We start from the raw sequence: 17,565 nt of genomic DNA, 5'->3' as shown, positions 1-17,565 counted from the left end.
AGTCGGGCTAATGAAGAGCATCGTAACAACGAGCAGGTGGACCGAGCTGCCAAGGTGGAAGTGTCACAGGTGGATCTGGACTGGCAGCACAAAGGAGAATTATTTCTAGCTCGTTGGGCCCATGATGCCTCTGGTCATCAAGGGAGAGATGCGACATACAGGTGGGCTCGTGACCGAGGGTGGACTTGACCATGGACAACATCTCACAGGTCATCCACAGCTGTGAGACTTGCGCTGCAATCAAACAGGCCAAGCGGGTGAAGCCTCTGTGGTATGGTGGACGATGGTCAAAGTACAGGTATGGGGAAGTATGGCAAGTTGACTACATCACACTTCCCCAAACCCGCCAAGGAAAGCGCTACGTGTTGACCATGGTGGAAGCAACCACAGGATGGTTAGAGACCTACCCTGTGCCTCATGCTCCTGCCCGGAACACCATCTTGGGTCTGGAAAAGCAAGTCCTGTGGAGACATGGTACCCCTGAGAGAATCGAGTCTGACAATGGAACCCATTTCAAGAATGGCCTCATAAGCACCTGGGCTAGAGAGCACGGAATTGAATGGATATACCACATCCCCTATCATGCACCAGCTGCTGGGAAAGTTGAACGATGCAATGGACTACTTAAGACAACTTTGAAGGCACTTGGCGGGGGAACCTTCAAAAAGTGGGAACTGAACTTAGCAAAGGCCACCTGGATGGTTAACACAAGGGGTTCTATCAATCGAGCCGGTCCTGCCGAGTCCGAACCTTTGCACACAGTGGATGGAGATAAAGTCACTGTGGTACACGTAAGAGGTTTTTTAGGAAAGACTGTTTGGATTAGTCCCACCTCAGGGAAAGGCAAACCCATCCGTGGAGTGGTTTTTGCCCAAGGACCTGGGTATACTTGGTGGGTGATGAAGGCAGATGGGGAAACCCGTTGTGTACCACAAGGAGACCTTATCTTGAGTGAGAACTCTGTAGATTGTAATAGAATAAGGGGTGGATAATGTCCTAGGTTGCAATATAGATGTAGTTAAGTATTCTATTACCACCAGCTGTGGGCCGTTAGCTGCTATCACCTGCTAATGACCCACTCTGGATGACAGGCAATGGGCCATCCGTTAGCTGTTACCAGCTGCTAATGACCTACCCCGCATGACAGGCAATGGGCCATCAGGGACCCACCGTGTGACTCATGGACTTATCTCATCCCATTGTGGGATGCTCTGCCCAGGAGGGAGGAGCCAGGTGTTCCCACGTGGATATAACCTGGCCTTGGAACTGCCTGAGCTAGCCCTGTCTACTGGGTTCCCAGAGGACCAGAGCTACCACTGGATCTTCAGCTGGAGACTAGACCTTCACAGGATCACCGCTTCAACTGGACTACTTCAGTTGGACTGCTACCACCACCCCAACAGGGTGTTAGGTTGTATCTGACTTTGTCAGTGCTTTTCCTTGTATTATTTCACTTATTTTTAATTTCAATCTTGACTTGTGATCTCCCACTGGTTTGTTTTCAAACCAAGACATATGCACACCTGCAAGAGGGAGACTGTTGTTCAGAAAAGATGTGCGCTAGGAATAACTGACTGTGGTGGTTTTGATTGGCCCAAAACATCAGCAAGGTAGCTTTAACATCTAAGAAAAATTTAAACCCCTCAGAAGCTGTTGTAGTAGGCCTTAAGAAGTGTCTGAGGGGTGGGGAGGGGCACAAAGATGGCTCCTGTGTGTCCTGAGTGAAAGTTCTGGAAGTTTTTACATCTAGTCCAGCAGAGCCAATCTCCGATGGCTCTGAAAGTGATGGACATGCTGCCAGCCAAGTGTGGGCCAATTAGAGGTGCTAGTTACGCCTCTGTGAAAACATATTTAAGAAAAAATCAAAACAAAGTAGTTACGCACTTCTTTGTAGTTAGAAGAACAGGAAGAAGGGGAGGTAAAAATATGTGAAGAGAGAACAGCATGGAGACACCAAGGTCAGTGGAGAAGGTGGGGGAGGAGGTGCTCCAGGTGCCGGAGCTGAAAACCCTCTGTTAGCCGTGGTGAAGACCATGGGGGGAGCAGGCGGTCCCCCTGCAGCCCATGGAGTCCACAGGGGTGCAGAAATCCACCCACAGCCCACGCCAGAGGAGCAGGTGGATGCCTAGAAGAAGCTGTGAACCAGTAGGAGTCTCATCTAAAGAGTTAAAGCTGCAAAGGCCTTGCAAGGGACACAAAGGCCTTGCTCCTGAGATGGAAGCAGCCTGGCCTCAGATTGGGAGAGTCTGCACCTTATGGAAAAGAGGACTCACGTTGCAGCAGAATTCAAGCGGGATGTTGCTCGTGAGATTGGACTCACGCCAAAGAAGTTCCCAGAGGACTGTCTCTCGTGGGCGAGACCCTGTGGCTAAGTAGATGACCCCTCTCCCTGATGGACTGACCAGAAAACAAACCCCTTACCCTGCCCCTGCCCCTGCCCGTGTTGTTAGATTAGAAAGAGAGAGGGGGAGGTGAACAGAGAAACTGCTTCTTAAGGGGGGGGGTGAGAGCAGAGAAACTGTCTAGAGAGAAAAATAAATAAGTAGAAATAAAGAGTATTTATAGTAGAAAAATTGTAGTAATGAATAGACTTATGGACCTGCTCTATGGACTAAAAAAATACCCTACATCCTGCCCCCCTACCCGAGCTTGTTGGTTAGAAAGAGGGAAGAAAGTGAATAGAAAATGAGTTCGTAAGAAAGAAGAGGGTGAGTGAACAAATGGTGTATGAAAAGTTTATTTTTACCTCTCATTTATCCTCTAACTCTGTTAAATAATTAAATCACTTTGCAACTTTAAGTTTTAGAGCCTGTCTGCCCTTTTTCTGTTCTGTGCATCTTGCCATCAGTGTCCTATCTCATTTAACTCATAGTGTATGTTTAACAGTTTTATTTTCTTTCCCCTCTCCTGCATGTCTGCAGCAAGAGAGAGCCGGAGGGCCTAGCGTTTAGTCAGGGTCAAATCCCGACACTGACCAATACTGCTGTATGATAACAGGTTTAGGAACCAATGGCCATTTGGCACAAATGTTAGAAAATAGTATAAAAGAGACTATGTAGTAATAAACTTTGCTTCTGCCTTCCTTTTCTACTTGGCCTGGAGTCATGTTTTTGTGTGTCATGCTGTCTTGAACAGCGACATCTGGTGTGCCCGACGTAATTTACGAACAGCTTCAGGAGGCGGCCGAGGAGCCACCGAGTCCGCGTGAGTATGGAGTGAGACGGAGCCCCAGCAGAGGAGAAGCGGTAAGTGAAACTGCCCCCGAAATTCAAGCGGGCCGCTGGGGGACAAAACGATGGAGAATTACATTTCCCAAGAAGAAAAAGCAAATAAATAGAAGCATGCAGTGGAAAATTTGCTGCGATGGTCCAAAAAACAAGGACTTATAATTAGACCAGAGAATGCCTTTAGTGTAACAACCTGGGAGCAAATGGGACAGTTTATCTTTCATTTTGCTACCCAGGGCGATCAAACTGCTCAAAATTATATAACTATGGAGGATGGTGTATGATACTTTAAAAACAATAACGCAGGAACGGGAACCGGAGCAAGTAACTTCTGTGGGCGCGGGAGGTCAGAGCGAAGCGGGGAGGAGAATGGGAGAGGCAGATTTCCCCCTGCCTTCCCCAGCGGCCGGTTTCTCCGTTCCCTGCGGCGGTTGCTGCCACAGCCGCCGCCGCTGCATTCGCCCCTCTGCGCTCCTCCCGCCAGCGCCAGGAGCAATACGGCCCGCGGGACTTCCGGGTTCCCCCAGCACCTTCCCGCCATGCCGCGTGGACCCGCACTTCTTTGCAAGCCCCCCCGCCCCACCGCACCCTCTACCGGATCTGCACAGCTGGTCCACCAATGGTAGCCGCCCTGGTCATGACGCAAGCGGCTGCGCCACAGTCCCGCGCGGCGCAGCAGAAAGAGGTACCGGCCCACACTCCACACGGTGCGACCGGAAGAGGAATTGGCCTCTGTGTGCCACCCACGAACCTCATGGCGGACTGTCCCGCTCCCCCCCTTCCATACACCCACCTTTTCCACCTTTGCCCTAGGATGGCTGGTTCGTACCCGAAGAACCAGTGGTTTTCCCGGTTCCTGACGTAAGGAACTCGCCCGCGCTTACTGCGCAGGCGCTGCCACTGTGGCAGCCACCGGCGCCGCCCCGCCTGGCCCCGGGACACCCCGGACCGGCCTCGACAAATCCGGATCCGGCCCCAGGACACCCCGGGACCATCCCGCCTGTGCACACTTCCACCAGCCGCAAGCGCCGAGCCGCCGCGGCTGGATATATCGGCGAGCACTGCGCTCAGCGAGCTCGGAGAGAGGAGCCCTTGGGCGCTGCCCGGCCCCGCCGAGCCGGAAGTGCATCGCTCGCTGCGCGCCCGTCGGGGCCGCCGCCGGGACCCCCGTCGGGGCCGCCGCCGGGACCCTCGCCGGGACCGCTGCGGGCGCTGCCGCTCCCGCCGCCACCCCCCTTCGCAGCATTCGCTAGCTCCGCGACCTCTCCGCTGCCTGCTGTTTTGCCAGTAGAATTCACGCGAAACAGCAACAAACGAATAATGTTGTTACTGGTATGTTTGCTTTTTTTTCCAACAAGTTTACATATGTTTGCCTTTTTTCCAACAAGTTTACATATGTTTGCCTTTTTTCCACAAGCTGGCATCCATGCCACAAATCTTACAACAACCGTGCACCCCGCCGGTCCACCGAGGGATGTAACTGTACCCTCACCAAGCAACTTAACCCCTGACGCAGACCGAGCATTGACAAAGGTGCAGCAGGCTGCCTCAGCCCAACAGGTTTGCCGAGTGCACTCGGTTGTTGATGTTGTGTTTCTTGTCACCCCGGATCTCTTCCCTACAGGTGTTCTTGAAAACTGGGGTTTTTTGCCTCACCAATCTAAGAAACCGAACTTAGGGAAAATTCCTCACCACCTACCCAGCCACAAATTGTTACAATTGGCAGAATTAACCACCTTGTCCTCACAGCCAAAGGACAGTTGTGTGCCTTTGCAAAGACTCACTGTCTTTGCTGCTGGGTCAGGAAAAATGAGAAAAGCCAGTGTTGCCTGGAGGGATGAGTCTGGGTGGCAGGTGCTGGAAAGTCACCAGTCAAGCTCTGTTCAGCTTGTTAAATTGAGAGCACTGGCTGTTGCATTCCAGTATCTTTCTTTTGTATCACCAAATTTTCCTATTAACTTTGTTTTTGTTTAAAATTTTATATATCACCTTGAGTGTTCTTTTTTAGTAGAAGTTAATAAAGTTGTTCTTTTTTCCCCTGTTGAAAATCTCGTGGAGTGTGCATCAAGACCACACCCATTTCTATTATGTATTACACGTAAGAAGCCACACCAATTTGCCAAGGATCATAGCAGAAGGTAATGCCAGACCTGGTAAGCTAGCCAACCCTGTGTGGATGGCATCTCAACCTGGTAAGTTAGCACGAGCTGAAGCATCACATGCCCTTTTCCACCAAACCTTCTCCTCTGCCATGTGTGCATTTGTGCATACAGGTAGACAGAGTCATGGTGCTGTTGCTTGTTGGCAATTGGCCTTTCCTTTGCTAGGCATACCTTCCTCTGTGAAAATTGACAACAGCCCCGTCTGCATCACTCAGGAGATGCAGTGGTTTTTGCAACTGTGGGATGCCACATGTAAATTTGGTGTTCCCCATTCTCCCACAGGTCAACTTATTATTAACCGTGCTCATGGCCCTTTGAAACACAATTCAAAAAGAAAACCACAAAAAAAGACCAACACAATAAAAGTAACAAAATCCCAGAAAAATGCTCAAGGTTCTTTGAAATGCAATTTAAAAAGAACAAAAGAAAAAAAGACTAAAACAAGAAAGGTAAAGAAATTCCCTTTGAAAAGAAAAAAAAGGGGGGGGGAAAGGAAAATGTTTGGAAAAATCCCACAAAGCTAGTTGGCAAAAACTTTGTATGCAGTCAACCAACTTATAGTAGCACCAAAGTCTAATAATTCTGTTCCTTTGAATAATTTTCTCATTGCAGTCCACAGGCAACATCAAAAGCATCACGATGCCAACAAGCAAACTTCAGAAGATCCTTGCACTCTTTGCAAGAGAAAGCAATGACACCTTTATGTTCTTAGAATTATAAAAGTGTGTTCTTAGATTTATAGAAGTGTTTCAGTTTTAGTCGTAGTTTTAGCTTGGTTTGATTTCATTTGCTTTGTTAGGTTTGTTAGTCAACGTTAATGTTATTAGACACACTATTTGGCAAACTTGCTAACATCAAGGAACTACAATTAAGTATTTCATGAAAATGGAATGTTTGATTGTAATTGTGTTGGAGGTTGGGGGCCATTGGAATTTTTTCTCCATCCCTGTTACTAAGCAACAAATATCTGGGTGATTAGAGCCATCAACTCTTTTGTAAGAGACAAAAGGGTGTGCTGGGCGGAGCAGGGGAAGGAAGGAGCCGGCCATTGGAGACTGGGGCTCTCTCGTCCATCGCACACCCGGGAGGAGAGGGACTGCTATTTGCTTCTGGCTGCGACCGCAGGAGATCCAACTGTGCTGTGCCTTCTCCTCTTGGCTGGGTGAGCTTTGATTTAACCTCTTTCCCATTGGGAGTGCATGTTTCCCCAGCTGCGTTTTCTCGCAGCAGCTGCCGGGGACTCCAGCTGTCCCTGCCACCCGCCCCGCTTTGCCGCACGTGACTGTGGCGTCTGCTGTGACTGCGGAATCCTTGCTACCTCGCTGGCTAGCCGGGGAGAGCCAGCCCTTGCCCCCCTGCCGCCCTGCTCGTTGCTCTGAGCTGCTGGCTGCCCTGCCTGCTTCTCAGCCTTTTCCGCCATCACCAGCTGCCTGAGGCTGACCTGACCCTGCGCCACAGTGCCACCTGCAGCCGCTTGGGAGTCATCGCACATGCCCTGCCCAGCCAGGAGCTCAACAGCGCCCCTGCTGCTTGTGACTGTGATTACACCACACGGGAAAGGGCTTGGCAGCTCAAAAGTCATCTGCTATTGGTTTCTGGTTCTATTTGTGGTTTGCTATTATTGTTATTGCTTGTTTATAGATACTAGTAAAGAGCTGTTATTCCCTTTCCCATACCTTTGCCTGAAAGCCCTTGATTTCAAAATTAAAATAATTCAGAGGGAGGGCAAATCACATTCTCTGTCCTAAGGGAGGGTTCAACCTCTCTTAGCAGACACCTGTCTTTCAAACTAAGACAAATTGTCATCTGTGTTGCTTCCCTCTTTGTGCTGTGTTTGTAATTTTTCTGTAAGGGCCCAACAGAAAGACTTCAAATGTTGCATTTCTGGTTTTTAAAACAAAGGAGGAATTGTGGGGGTGGTGGTTTTGCTTAGCCCAGAACATCAGCAAGGTATCATTAACATCTAAGAGAGATTTAAACCCCTCAAAAGCTGTTGTAGTAGGCCTTAAGAAGTGCCTGAGGGGTGGGGAGTGGCACAAAGATGGCTCCTGTGTGTCCTGAGTGAAAGTTCTGGAAGTTTTTCACCAAGTCCAGTAGAGCCAATCTCTGATGGCTCTGAAGGTGATGGACGTGCTGCTGGCCACGTTTGGGCCAATTAGAGGTGCTAGTTATGCCTCTGTGAAAACATATTTAAGAAGAAATCAAAACAAAGTAGTTACGCACTTCTATTTAGCTAGAGGAGGAGGACAAGGTAAAAATATGTGAAGGGAGAACAACATGGAGACACCAAGGTCAGTGGAGAAGGTGGGGGAGGAGGTGCTCCAGGCGCCAGAGCTGAAAACCCTCTGCTAGCTGTGGTGAAGACCATGGGGGGAGCAGGAGGTCCCCCTGCAGCCCATGGAGTCCACAAGGATGCAGAAATCCACCCACAGCCTGTGGGGAGGTGCCCATGCCAGAAGAGCAGGTGGATGCCTGGCCTGGAAGAAGCTGTGATCCAGTGGGAGTCTCATATAAAGAGTTAAAGATGCAAAGGCCTTGCAAGACACACAAAGGCCTTGCTCCTGGGATGGAAGCAGCCTGGCCTCGGCTCGGGAGAGTCTGCATCCTATGGACAAGAGGACTCATGTTGCGGCAGAATTCAGGTGAGATGCTGCTTGTGAGATCAGACCAATGCCAAAGAAGTTCTCAGAGGATTGTCTCTCATTGGAGGGACCCCATGGCTAAGTAGAGGACCCCTCTCCCTGATGGACTGACCAGAGAAAAAAACCCTTATCCTGCCCCCTGCCCGTGCTCTTGGTTGGAAGGAGGGAGGGGGGTGAGCAGAGAAACAATGTCTTAAGAAGGCGAGGGGTGAGCAGAGAAACTGTCTTGAGAGAAAGAGAGATGAGCAGAGTAACAGTATTTGTAGCAGAAGAATTTTAGTGATGAATAGATTTGTGGACAACAAAAAATACCCCATACCCTGACCCCTACCTGAGCTGTTGGTTGAAAGGAGGGGGGGGGTGAGTAGAAAAATGGTGTCTTAAGAGGGAGGGGGGGTGAGTTAACAAATGGTGTATGAATAGCTTATTTTTACCTCTCATTTATCCTTCAACTCTGTTTGGTAATTAAATCACTTTGCAATTTTAAGTTTGGCCTGTTTTCCCTTTTTCTGTGCATCCTGCCACCAGTGTCCTATCTCACTCAACTCATGAATCCGGTGTGTGTTTAACAGTTTTTTTCTTTCCCGTCTCCCGCACATCTGCGGCAGGAGAGAGCAGGGGTGCCTGGCATTTAGTCAGGGTCAAACCCCGACAGTGGGAATTGACAACTAGCCTGTCTCAGCTCACAGACACCGACCGTGTTGCGAACAACCTAGTACCTGTGAGAGACAGAAGCAAGAGAAAAACAATGACCAGAAAAACAACTTGGTATGCACACCTGCAAGAGGGAGGCTGTTGTTCACAAAAGATGTGTGCTAGGAATAACTGACCAATACTGAGTATAATAGCAGGTTTAGGAACCAATGGCCATTTGGCATGAATGTTAGAAAATAGTATAAAAGAGACTATGTAGTAATAAACTTGGCTTCTGCCTTCCTTTTCTACTTGGCCTGGAGTTGTGTTTTTGTGTGTTGTGCCATCTTGAACAGTGACACTCAACAACTTCTTTGCCTCACTCTTCAATGGCAACCTCTCTTCTCACACCCCTTGAGTGGATGGACAGCAGGATGAGGACTGGGGGAGCAAAGTCCCTCCCACTGTAAGAGAAGATCAGGTTCATGACCACCTGAGGAACCTGAATGTGCATGAGCCCATGGGGCCTGATGAGATGCATCCCAGAGTCCTGAGGGAATTGGCTGATGTAGTTGCCAAGACACTCTCCATGATATTTGAAAAGTCCTGGCAGTCAAGTGAAGTCCCAGGTGACAGGAAAAAGGGAAACATTGTACCTGTCTTTAAAAAGGGTAGAAAGAAGGACCCTGGGAACTACTGAACTGTGAGCCTCACCTCTGTTCCTGGGAAGATCATGGAACAGATCCTCCTAGAAGCTCTGCTAAGGCACATGGAGGATAGGGAGGCGATTTGAGACAGCCAGTGCAGCTTCACCAAGGGCAAATACTGCCTGACCAACCTAGTGGCCTTCTATGATGGAGTGACTCCATCAGTAGACAAGGGAAGGGCTACACATGTCATTTATCTGGTCTTCTGTAAAGCCTTTGACACAGTCCCCTCCACCATCCTGATCTCTAAATTGGAGGGAGATGGATTTGATGAGTGGACTGTGTCAGAGGTTGGGGCGCATTGGAATTTTTTCTCCCTGTTACTAAGCAACAAATATCTGGGTGATTAGAGCCATCAAATCTTTTGTAAGAGACAAAAGAGTGTGCTAGGTGGGGCAAGGGGAGGAGGCAGCCAGCCGTTTGGGACTGGCACTCATCCATCGGACACCGGGAGGAAAGGGACTGCTCTTTGCTTCTGGCTGCGACTGCAGGAGATCCAACTGTGCTCTGTCTTCTCCTCCTGGCTGGGTGAGCTTTGATTCAACCTCTTTCCCACTGGGAGTGCACGTTTTCCTGTCTCCGTTTTTCACAGCGGCTGCCAGGGAGTCCGGTTGTCTCTGCCGCCCCGCTTTGCCGCTCCGAGCTGCCTGGCTGCCTGCTTCTCAGCCTTTTCCGCCATCACCAGCTGCCTGAGGCTGACCTGACCCTGTGCCACATCGCCACCTGCAGCCGCTCGGGAGTCATCGCACCTGCCCTGCCCGGCCAGGAGCTCAACAGCGCCCCTGCTGCTTGCGACTGTGATTATACCACATGGGAAAGTGCTCGGCAGCTCAAAAAGTCATCTGCTATTGGTTTCTGGTTCTATTTGTGGTTGCTATTATTGTTATTGCTTGTTTATAGGTACTAGTAAAGAACTGTTATTCCTTTTTTCCCATACCTTTGCCTGAAAGCCCTTGATTTCAAAATTAAAATAATTCAGAGGGAGGGCAAATCACATTCTCTCTGTCCTAAGGGAGGGTTCAACCTCTCTTAGCAGACACCTGTCTTTCAAACCAAGACAACTATTAGATGGATAAGGAATTTGTTGGATGGTTGCATCCAGAGGGTAGTGGTCAATGGCTCAGAGCCCCAATTGACATCAGTGACGAGTGGTGTCCCTCAGGGGTCCATATTGGGACCAGTGCTATTTAATATCTTCATTAATGACATAGATGAATGGATCAAGTGCACTCTCAGCACATTTGCAGATGACATCAAGCTCAATGGTGTGGTTGACATGCCTGAAGGATGGGATGCCATTCAGAGGGACCTGGAAAAGCTCAAGAAGTGGGCCTGTGGGGACCTCATGAGGTTTAACAAGATCAAGTGCAAGATGCTGTATCTGGGTCAGAGCAATCGTTAGTCTCAGTACAGGCTGGGGCCGAACAGATCGAGAGCAGCCCTGCTTGGGGATGCTGATGGATGAAAGGCTGGACATGAGTCAGCAATGTGCACTTGCAGCCTAGAAAGCCAATAGTATCCTGGCCTGCATCAAAAGAAGTGTGGCCAGCAGGTCGAGGGAGGTGATGCTGCCCCTCCACTCTGGTGAGATCCTTGCTGGAGTACTGCATCCAGCTCTCGGGTCCTCAGCAAAAGAAGGACATCAACCTGTTGGAGCAAGTCCAGGGGAGACCATCAAGATGATTAGAGGAATGGAACACCTCTCCTATGAGGAAAGCCTGAGAGAATTTGGTTTGTTCAGCCTGGAAAAGAAATGGCTTAGGGGTGACCTAATTGTGGCCTTCCAGTACCTGAAGGGAACCTACAAGAAAGATGGAGAGGGATTTTTTACAAGAGCATTAAGTAACAGGACAAGGGGGAATGATTTTAAACTGAGTAGGTTTCAATTAGATATGAGGAAGAAATTCCTTACTGTGAGGGTGGTGAGGCACTGAAACAGGTTGCCCAGAGAAGTTGTGGATTCCCCTTCCCTGGAACTGTCCAAGGCCATGTTGGATGGGGCCCTGAGCAACCTGCTCTAGTGGATGGTGTCCCTACCCATGGCAGGCGGTTGGAAGTAGATTCTCTTTAAAGTCCTTTCCAACCCAAGCTATTCTATGATTCTCTGTTTCATAAAACCTTCCATGAATATTCTGGAAAATATAAATTCATATCATATAAAGATAGCTGCCCTTATAGTAAATCTAGTGCATAAAATCTACTACAGAAAACTTCTAGCAGCTTTTAAAAATAATTAATAAGTTTTTTTTTTCTTTTCCAGACCTAGTCACTTACTGCAGTCTTGGTCAATGAAGAAAGATGGCATTAATTGGCCTCTTTGTTCACCAGCCTTAAAATTTAATAGAACTTACTTAAATAAATAAATAAGAACCCTATTATCTGTGGTTCAGCATTTAGTCAAGTTACCTTTTCAGTTGAAAGGATATGTTAGCATGGATTTGAATTATAAGAGTTCTCAAAAAAAGGAATGAGCATTTACTACACAATAAATAAGGAATGCAAATAAATAATGTGTAGATATTCCAATAGAAATCCAATTAGATTATTCTCATAAACATGTATAATAGTCTCAAATTTGATAAAGACAACAGGACTTTTGAAAATGACTATATTCTTTTTTTTCCACAAAATATTCCCTACATGTGGAAGGTCATATTCCCTAGGGAAACAAAAATTAAAAGCTGAATTTGAATATTAAGTTTCAGAAGAACACATTGGGTATTTTGCCTATAAGGTTAAGGTACGATATCATAGAGATGAAAGTGATTTATGAGTTTTATAAAACAATAGAAATGGAAAGTGGTAAGGACAGTTTATTTTTAGGGATGAAGTTGCCTCACCAGATCAGACCACTCTTTTTTCATCATGTCCTGGTTTCAGCTTGGATAGAGTTGTTGTTTTTTTTCCTAGTAGCTGGTACAGTGCTGTGTTTTGAATTTAGTAGGAGACTAATGCTGATAACACATTAATGTTTTGGTTGTTGCTAAGTAGCGCTTACCTTAAATCAAGGACTTTTCCCTTTCCCCTGCTCTGCCATCGAGCACAATGAGCTGGAAGGGGGGCACAGCCAGGACAGCTGACCTGAACTGGCCAAATGGATATTCCATACCCACAGAACATCATGTTTAGTATATAAACTAGGGGGAGTCAGCTAGGAGCCACCGATCACTGCTTGGGGACTGGCTGGGCATCGGGCAGCAAGTGGTGAGCAATTGTATTGTGCATCACTTGTTTTCTTTGAGTTTTAATCTTTTCTCTCTCTCCTTTTCATTATAATGTTATTGTTATATTTTAATTTTCTTTCAATTCTTACACTGCTCTTATCTCAGCCCATGAGTTTTACATTTTTCCGATTCTTCTCCTCATCCCACCGGGGAGAGGGGGAAGTAAGTGAGCAGCTGCATGGTACTTAGTGTCCAGCTAGGGTCAAACCACAACAGTTCTTTTATGGCACCCAACATAGGGCACGAAGGGTTGAGATAATGACATATCCAACAAAATCACGTGTGTTAAAAGAAATTTGCTATAAGAATTCAGTGTATTGCTTTAATAGTTGCTGGTCACAATGTTGATTTATTTGCTCTCAGATTTGCACTTGCTTTCAGAATTGTGTTATGCAACACCTTACTTGCAGCATGTGCTCACTGTTTTGGGCTAAGGTTCTTGTTTTCTTGTTCTTTGTAATATTGGCTTGTGATATGATAGAATCCCTGGTCAGGAAACTAATCTGGTATGTGTACTCAGCACTGCTGTCACCCCTGTATTTTGGGAGCCATGTGATGGGAACAATTAATAGATACACCTTTTGCCTTTTCTCCTTGGAGAACCAACTTATGGGGGAGACGTGGAGACATCTTCCCCTTCTCCTCTTGGCTACACATAGCAGCATTTGAGAATTTTGAAAATTTTAATGTGCCTGGGATGTTTGAACCAGCCCATTGCTGGTCCTGGTCCTATTCCTAGGAATACTGAACATGATTCAAATCTAGTTAAGGGAAGGGTTAATCAACTATCTGTGGCTACTCCAACCCTGTGACAACCTGTGGCAAGACATCATCCCCCTCTTCCCTCTCTCCTTCTGCTTCGTGGCAGAACACAGATAACTCCGTGGGGTCAGAAGCCCAGCAGGAGGTTATCTCGTGGCACCTGAAGGCCTGAGACCTCTAACCTTAAATTCATAAAGAGAGGATGTGAAAAGAGAAACAAAGAAATCAATACGTGAACAAAGTCATGCTTTTACAACTATAAAATCTCATGGAAAATATCCCAAAAGTAGAAGTTTCCTACACACACTCTGAAGATGTGTAAAGAATTTCTCCCCAAAGTCTGGACGCAGACTCTGTGGTTACTTTCCCGGGAACTGGGTGAAAGGATTCTGAAGTATTCTCCACCACCCATCAGCTGGTAAGATACATGTGGTTCCTAAGTTATATTATTTGGCTAGCTGTTAATAAAAATAGGTACCTTTCCATAACTGCAATTTAGCTATCAATAGTTTGCAATAATTTTATTCCATAATTGCAGTGTTAGCTATTTTTTAATTTGCAATTATGTTATTTCTGTGTAAATTTGTCCTAAGGTTTTGTCTGTCATTTTCTGTGTCTAATAAATGATAATTTATATCATATTAGACTAATCGGCCATTATCAAAGAACCTTGCGAACGAGACTGAGTCTTGGGGTGCTAGCCACCCTAATAAGTATTACTGCCTGCTGCTAGAAGCCTGAGCAAACAGCAGAAACTCATAAAACTCCTGTCTCCCATGCATAACACAGCCCATGGCTGTCAGTTGCCCCTATACACAAGAAGAAATAGGCACAAAAGTCAGCTCATTTAATAAAGGAGGATGAAGCAGGGCCATGACAGAAACAGGAGGAAGAGTCACAGCAAGAGGTAACCACCCAGTCCTAATCCCTGAGTGAGCTGTGGGAGATGCAAAAAGATTTCAGCCATATTCTAGGTGAACACATTATCACCTGGCTGCTCTGATGCTGGTATAACGGGGCTAGCAGTTTGGAATTAGAGGGTAGGGAAGCCAAGCAGCTGGGATCACTTTCTAGGGAAGTAGGCATTGACAAGGCAATTGGAAGAGGAACATGAATTCTTAGCCTCTGAAGGCGACTCCTGTCAAATGTGAAGGAAAACTAACACTTCAAGGTGTGGAAAGCTGGCTTCTAGAGAAGGGACACACCGATGTAGATAGATTGCTACTTAACAAGCCACTTCTTAACAATAGCCATATTCAGCCAACTATTAATTAGAGACCTGCGTCCAATCAGCGATCGAGGTCACCATGACTTTCCTTCAACATGGAGATCGTAGGAGCCGTCGAGAATGCGTTAATTGGTAGCAAATATGCAGAAATCAGGCACTATAGATAAACATAGATACATGTTAAGGCAAGTAGCCAAACTTAGGGCGTGGAAGTATATAACCAATAGTATTGTATGATTGCAGAATATGCATGAATTAGTTAACTACACTATAAAACTGTATGCTGTAAATCAATAAACTGAAGCTTGTGGTAAATTCATATTGGATTGTCAAGCCTCCGTTTCTCAGCATAATGGTGACCCCCGACGTGATACGCACAAGGGTCTCGCTCCCCTTTTGTCTGGTTCCATCTGGGAGGCGATATAACCACAACTGAGAAGGCACCTGGCTCCGATCACCCCGGAGGGTCGAAGCAGTGGGGCGCACGCACAGGACGACCGTACAGATGAGATCTGGACACTGCCGGACTTGTGAGGTGAAAATCTCGCACCAGAGAGGAAAAGTGGCCGAAAACCTCGGAGGGTGAAGTGAGTGCGCAGTTCCGTAAATCGGAATGGAGAGGCAAGCCGCTTTTCACCTGTTATTATGCCTTTTAGAAAAGCGGAAGATTAAGATTAAGGACATAAAGAGTGATTTAATGGCGTTAACAGCATGGGGGTTGACTAAAGGTTGTTTTATTGACCCTAATACCATTTTTGACCGTGATGAATGGCAGAAAGTAGGAGATAAGGTGAGAGACGCTATGTGTGATGATGAGAAACTGGGGAAAAAGCTTGGCAAACCATGGAGTAAAGTCCTAGCTTGCTTACAACATCCTGCAGAGCTGGAACTGGCAAGGGTGGCACAGAAAATTGCGGTTACAGAGAGCAGAAAGAAACTTGAGAGTTGCCGTGCTGCTTTTAACATGCAAGCAGCCGCGGCGCAGCAGCCGGGGAAGCCCCCCCCGCCAGGAGGGAGGGGGAAGTGTAGCTCTCCCTCGCTGCCAGCGCCGGCGGGGGAAGGGCGCGCCGTGCCGCTGCCGGGAGCCGAGAATACAAAGTTACTCGATTGGATGAAAAATCTATTCCTGTCTCAATGTATCATAGAGCTTAGCAACTTTACAACGAAAAACATCTTAGCTGCTTTGTGTGAGAGAGTCAGCGCTGAATTTTTGCCAGAACAACTGGGTGCGATGCTGGAGAGAGCTCAAATATCGCGGGTAAGAAGCCAAAGTAGCCAGAAATCACCCTGGTGTTATCGATGTGGCAGTAAAAAACTGTTTTTAACATGCAAAAAACTCTGTCAGCCGCGGCGCCCCCCCCCCACCAGGGGGCAGGGAGAATCGTAGCCCTCTATCGCTGCATTGCCGCACAAACAAACCGCGGAAAAAGAACGACAGTTTCTGCCAGGTCAGAGCCACCACCCGCAAAGCCGAAACGCACCGTAATAGCAGCGAAAGCTCAGAGCAGCCGCGCCGCCCAGGAACAGCCCCGCCGCGCGCCATGCAAACTCTGCAACTCGAGAGCGAAACGGAAGTTACTCCAACCTCGGTTTCCTGTCAACTGAAGCAGAAGGCGGAAGTCGCAGAAGGCACCCCGATGGGCGGTGCCGCTGGCTGTCCACGCCTCTTTCACCGCCTCCTGCTCACTGGAACCATCACTAACACCGACACTGGGACTGCCCCGCTGCGAATGATGCAAGCAAACACTAGCTGTGCCACGGAAGATTCTTTTCAAAGCTCCAAAAATCAATTCTTAACTGTATTTTAAAGTACCCTGTTAATTGGTGCAACTAAGTTATGATTTAAACTTGTTTCCAGCTTTTACTAATGAGAAACCATTGTAACAACATAATTGTCCTGATGAACCTTAGTTACTAAAACCTTAAAGAAAAGCTAAAATTCCTTGCTAAAGCAATTTTAAAAGTGTTTATCCTAAGTATATTTTAACAAAGTTAATTTTTGAACTATTTCCTCAAAGCATCATTCATCATTAGGTGCATAATATCTTAGCTTTTAAACCAACTCAGTGTTTTAAACAAATTCAGTAAACCCTTTTTAAAATAAAGTGAATATTAACTAAACAAAATATAAAGCTAGAGCCATTACCCTTAAATCCTTATATCAAAACATCAAATGATTCACAAAAATTATTAAATGCAATTTGTGTAAAACTCACCCTAAGCTTTACCCCATGTAAGTTATTTGCAGAAACATCCAAAACTACATCACAAAGTAACTATCACACTAAATTTAAAGAAATATTTTTATTTATAAGTGTTGTTTGGGACAGTGTTTATGTGTGTGTGAGTGTGTCTGTGTGTGTGGGTGTGACAGTGCTGTGACAAACATACTATAAATGTCGTTTGGCTTCTAAAGCATTTTTAAATTTGTGGACCAGGCCTATAAGTGAAACTATACTGGATAATTTGGGCTACCTGTTGAGTGCCTTTAAAATTAAGCTCAAGTAACACCTTGATAAGCTTACCTAAGACAAAAGCTAAGCAGAAGTCAAGAGAATAAAAGCACCACAAATTATATTAAATTTTAAATTTTGTTAAGTTCAAACACTATTAAAGTCAAATGAATTTAGATTTTATTACAGGTATATTATGTTGTCTGTTATTTTACATTTCATTAAGCTTAAATTCAATTAACACTAAGTTCAGCTGTTACTCAATATTTGTTGTTTTAAGTTCCATTAGTTTTAAATCCTATTAAGTTTGAATTCAATTATAGTTAAGCCTCTTATGTGTTGCTTAAGATAGTGTTTTGTGTGTATGTGTGAATATTGCAGGCCTGCTGAAAGTGTTGTTTGCTTTTGAGTGTTTTAATGTGTAGATGAAACCTGTAACTGCTGAAAGTGTAGTTTTTGATTTTGAGAGTTTTGATGTGTAAATGAAACCTAAGAGCAAAGTTCTACTGAATAGTTAAGTTTCCTGT

General features: G+C 46.4%; 1 protein-coding gene and 1 long non-coding RNA gene across 2 annotated transcripts in view; one reads left to right on the top strand and one right to left on the bottom strand.

The window, feature by feature from the left end:
• Positions 1-17,565, bottom strand: part of LOC146425562 (uncharacterized) — a 124,615-nt gene that overhangs the window by 56,273 nt on the left and 50,777 nt on the right. The window lies entirely within an intron of this gene.
• On the top strand, positions 3,177-7,019 carry LOC146425563 (uncharacterized). The gene is made up of 3 exons (XR_014846529.1): positions 3,177-3,245; positions 4,645-5,838; positions 6,002-7,019. It is a non-coding gene; the product is annotated as an uncharacterized LOC146425563 (long non-coding RNA).

Source organism: Lichenostomus cassidix, chromosome W (assembly GCF_008360975.1).
Source record: "Lichenostomus cassidix isolate B80296 chromosome W, HeHo_3.0, whole genome shotgun sequence".
In the NCBI taxonomy this organism is placed as follows: Eukaryota; Metazoa; Chordata; class Aves; order Passeriformes; family Meliphagidae; genus Lichenostomus; species Lichenostomus cassidix.
The sequence above is the reverse complement of the archived record's forward strand: the minus strand, read 5'-3'. Positions and strand labels throughout refer to the sequence as shown.